The sequence below is a fragment of the Heterodontus francisci genome, unplaced genomic scaffold (genome assembly GCF_036365525.1).
Source record: "Heterodontus francisci isolate sHetFra1 unplaced genomic scaffold, sHetFra1.hap1 HAP1_SCAFFOLD_61, whole genome shotgun sequence".
Taxonomy (NCBI): Eukaryota; Metazoa; Chordata; class Chondrichthyes; order Heterodontiformes; family Heterodontidae; genus Heterodontus; species Heterodontus francisci.
Window position 1 is genome coordinate 9,009,044 of NW_027141441.1, and position 4,962 is coordinate 9,014,005.

A 4,962-nucleotide genomic window follows, 5' to 3' on the forward strand; every position below is an offset into this window, starting at 1 on the left:
AATCTGAAACATAAACAGAAAATGCTTGAAATGCTCAGTAGGTCTGGCAGCATCTGTGCAGAGAGAACAGTTAACATTTCAGGTCTGTTTCGTTAACTCAAGTTAACTTTGTTTCTCTCTCCACAGATGCCGCCAGATCTAATGAGCATTTCCAACATTTTCTGTTTTTGTTACAGCAACACAGGTGTTGGGAGGCTCAGCCTGGCTACACAATGTTACAAGGACGCTGAGCAACACCATCGACAATGGGACACAGAGAGAAAAACACAGAAAACCAAGAATAGACTATTAGGAAGCAGAAAGTGAGGGACAGACAGAGCGAGAGAGAGACAATGAGACTGAGATAGAGAAACAGGGCACTTGTCTGAAATAAACACAAGAAATGCTGGAAATACCCAGCAGCTCTGGCAGCATCTGTGGAGAGAGAAACATAGTTAACGTTTCAGGGAGTGACCCTTCTTCAGAACTGACAAATATTAGAAATGTAAAAGATTTGAAGCAAGTAAAGCAGGTGGGTGGGGGGGGGGGGGTGGGGGAGAGATAACAAAAGAGAAGGTGTTGATAGGACAAGGTCACAGAGAATAACTGACCAGAAGGTCATGGAACAAAGGCCAACCGTATGTTAATGGCAAAATAAAAGCAAAATACTGCGGATGCTGGAAATCTGAAACAAAAACAAGAAATGCTGGAATCACTCAGCAGAGTATGTTAATGGTGTGCTGAAAGACAAAGCATTACTGCAGAGAGGGTGTAAATAGACTGTAAAGCACAGAGCACTCCAAGCACAAGCATTAAAAAAGTTAAAAAGCAGAAACAGTGGGTAGGCACAGTCGAAACAAACTAAACACACGAAAAAAACTAAAATAAAATAAGCAAATTAAAAAGAAAAAAAGGAAAAATAACTACACATAAAAAGGAGAGGGTGGGGGGAGTGTGTGGTGGGTGCTGTCATGCTCGGAAATTATTGAATTCAATGTTCAGTAAAGGTTTTCCGTCTTATTGTTTTACTTTCTGTTACTCACCATCTCCTGACTGTGACCATTTGCCGTCGTTTTACATCTGCTGGTGGAGAGGAGGCGCTGCAGGAATGGTTTAACAAAGAGGAGAGACTGGGGTGAAACGTGTTTGCAGCTGGTGCAGCTTGTGTTCCTGTGCGCAACAAATTGGTTTGTGAGACTTGTTGCTGATTGATGTATTGAGTGGAAGAAAAAAGCTGATTGCAATAAAGCGTTTGAAGAAGCATGATGTGATTGTGGATAAACACTTGATGTTTTGAAAGTAAACAATTTGTGTTACTACAAAACATGAATAGCAGAGAATGGTTTCGATCCATCGACCTCTGGGTTATGGGCCCAGCACGCTTCCGCTGCGCCACTCTGCTACCGGGTGACTTTGATTTCAACTGCCTATTAGTGAAATATGATCATTTCCCCAATTTTTTTTTAACAAAATCGGATTGTTGTCAGATTGCTCAAGAACCCAGACTCAGCAACACACTCGCTGACAGACTCACCCTCACTGCACAATGGCACAAGGACACTGAGTAACAGCACCGACAATCAGGCAGGCAGAGAAAGACACACAGAAAACCAGGAAGAGATTTCAGGACCCAGAAAGGAACAGACAGAGAAAGTTACTGAGCAAACCAGCAAGAGACAGCGAAAGACGGATGATTTATGGAAACGTGTTCTCTGTTAAGATGTCCCCTGTGTTCTTTTAAAGATATTTCCTGCTGTGTAATAGAATATTTTCAGTGTTTTCTGTTTTAAGCTCTCCCTCTTGTCCTGGCCAGTATTTATCCCTCAACGTCACTAAAACAAGTGATTATCTGCTCATTATCAGATTGATCTTCGTGGCAAATTGGATGCAGCATTTCCTACAACAGTGACTATGTTTTAAACGTCCTTCACTGGCTCTCTGGGTCTTTCGCACAGCATGAGGCTGTGTGTGAGATCCCAGTCCAACCCACATTCCCTGTGTGAGAGCCCAGTCCACCCACATTCCCTGTGTGAAATCCCAGTCCATCCCACATTCCCTATCTGAGATCACAATCCACCCCACATTCCCTGTGCACGATAATAATTTGCTTCTTTTCTTTCTTACTGTATTCGCTGTTGTGTAAAGATGCTCTCTGGTATTATGTAAAATGGTTCCCTGTTGGGTAAGGATCTTCTCAGTTGTGTAAATATGATCCGTCTTGTGTAAAAGTGTTCCCGGTTGTTTAAATATGTTGCCTGCTCTGTCATGTAGAGCTGAGTCTGCACTAATGGAATTGCGACAGGATCTTCCAGTCTGATACTGTATGAGGGCTGGAATATGATCCAAAGCTCAGTCTATACAAATTGAATTGCTATTGTATCTTTCAGTTTCACAATCTGGGTGCGTTTTAAACTGAAATCTCAGTTTGTTTCTCAGGTTATACTATCTTTCAGATTCTCTCAATCTGATAACGCACTTTAGACTTAGACTTATATAGAGTCATAGAGTTATACAGTACAGAAACAGGCCATTCGGCCCATCGTGTCTGTGCAGACCATCAAGCACCAAAGTATTCTAATCCCATTTTCCTGCACTTGGCCCGCAGCCTTGTATGCTATGACGTTTCAAGTGCTCATCTAAATGCTTCTTAAATGTTGTGAGGGTTCCTACCTCTACCACCCCTTCAGGCAGTGTGTTCAGATTCCAACCACCCTCTGGGTGGAAAACAATTTCCTCAAATTCCCCTCTAAACCTCTTTCCCTTTACCTTAAATCTTTGCCCCCTGGTTATTGACCCCTCCGCTAACGGAAGAAGTCTCTTCCTATATAACCTATCAATGCCCCTCATAATTTTGTATTCTTCAATGATGTCCCCCCTCAGCCTTCTCTGCTCTAAGGAAAACAACCCTAGCCTTTTCAGTTTCTCTTCATAGCAGAAATGCTCCAGCCCAGGCAACATCCTGGTGAATCTCCTCTGCACCCTCTCCAGTGCAATCACATCCTTCCTATAGTATGGTGTCCAGAACTGTACACAGTACTCCAGCTGTGGCCTAACTAGCGTTTTATACAGCTCCATCATAACCTCCCTGCTCTTATATTCTATGCCTCCACTAATAAAGACAAGTACCCCATATGCTTTCCTAACCACCTTATCTACCTGTGCTGCTGCCTTCAGTGATCTATGGACAAGTACACCAAGTCCCCTCTGACCTTCTGTACTTCCTAGGGTGCTACCATCCATTGTCTATTCCCTTGCCTTGTTAGTCCTCCCAAAGTGCATCTCCTCACACTTCTCAGGATGAAATTCCATTTGCCACTGCTCCGTCCATCTTATCAGCCCATCTATATTGTCCTGTAACCTAAGGCTTTCCTCCTCACTATTACAACATCACCAATTTTTGTGTCATCTGCGAGCTTACTTATCATACCTGCTATATTCACGTCTAAAACATTAATAATTATGTATCTAATGTATATGTCAGGATGCACTATGGGAATTAATACTAAAACTTATAAAATCATAACGTGAGTAAATATTGGGCTGGTATTTAATTTGAATCTCAGATTATGTTATTGAGGTTAATTCTGTAACTTTGAAACAGGAACCATGTGTCAGTTCTATGTGTATTTAATTTGTAGCTGAGGTTGCACTATTGTGGGATTGACACACTGATAATTTGATAGTGGGTGAGAATTTGGGCTGGGATTTATGTATCTACCTGTCAGTGGTACTGAGTTATGGTAACAGGGAAACAACGTCTGTCTCTCCTGCTCTGTTGGATAGATGGATTGAAAATGTGTCTCTGGAACTATTTCTGCTGTCTGAGACTGTGGAACTGATGACCTGTCTGTGTTTCTGCGCTCTGTGAGTGATAATGTACGGACTGTGTGTGAGAAGGAGCTGGTGACACTCTTCCTTGTAACTTGGTGGAGGAAACATCCCATTTACTCTGGCTTCTTCATTTATTTTCCTGTTGAAACAAAAGTATGTTTTACAACACAAGTACAGGTGAGGTGGAAGATACAAAGACCATCAGCTTAATGTCTCGATTAATAATCATTATGAACGGCCACAAAGGAACCCCAGGGATACAAACATTATCAAATATTTGACTCCACTGCAGTACTGCAGCACTCAGGGTCTGTATCCTTGGAGTATTGGGCGCGATGACAACAATGTAATGATATGTAGACAGAGCCCAAACCCTGCACTGTTCCATGAATGGAAATATCCGATGGAGCAGAGACGTTTGCACTGGTCAGATTTCCATTTATTGCTCCCATGGCATTAACCTGTTTAAAATGAGCCTGTCTTAGGTCTCACCTGGCGACTTACAGATGCTCTTTGTATAACTCCCCACATTCTTGCTCTCTGGCTCTGTTTCCGCTCTTCACTGTCAAATAGCAACAAACCGGCTGAGACTGGAACTAAACCAGGAATATTCACTGCTGGTCTGGGGAGAGGAAGCGGCATTGAATTTCAATAACAAATTCTTCCCATTCTGTCTCCATCCCCTTGTCCACACACGCTGAGAATGGTCTCTCCCTTCCCCCACTCACTCCATGTTCCGGGACCAGTTCCTGCTCCATTCCGCCTCTTACAAACAGCCCCCGCCTCTCCCTGAACTTGACCCCGGACTCGATGCTGATCTCTGAGTCCATCTGCGGATACGGTCCCAAAGCGATGTGCTGCTGTTTGCTCCCTTCCCCCGGGACCTGGATCTTTTCATTCGCGGCTGTTTTAAACCATATTCTTCCGCTCACAGGCAGTGCTGGGGGAGGGGAGCGCAGGCGCAGATTTCTGCAACAATTCCGCAAACAGAAACATGGAAAATTTGGGGCAAACAATGAGTCCATTCGGCCCATTCTGTCCACGCCAGCGCAAAGGGAGCGATTCATCCCATAGTTGTTGTTTTTGGACCGTGAAGTGTGGAAACAGAAGCGGACAGTCAGGATGTGGGGAGTTACACAAAGAGAATCTATT

At 43.5% G+C, this 4,962-nt stretch overlaps 1 non-coding gene across 1 annotated transcript; it reads right to left on the minus strand.

Moving 5' to 3' along the window:
- Positions 1-1,309: 1,309 nt before the first annotated feature.
- Positions 1,310-1,381, minus strand: trnam-cau (transfer RNA methionine (anticodon CAU)). The gene has a single exon. It is a non-coding gene; the product is annotated as a tRNA-Met (tRNA).
- Positions 1,382-4,962: the final 3,581 nt, after the last annotated feature.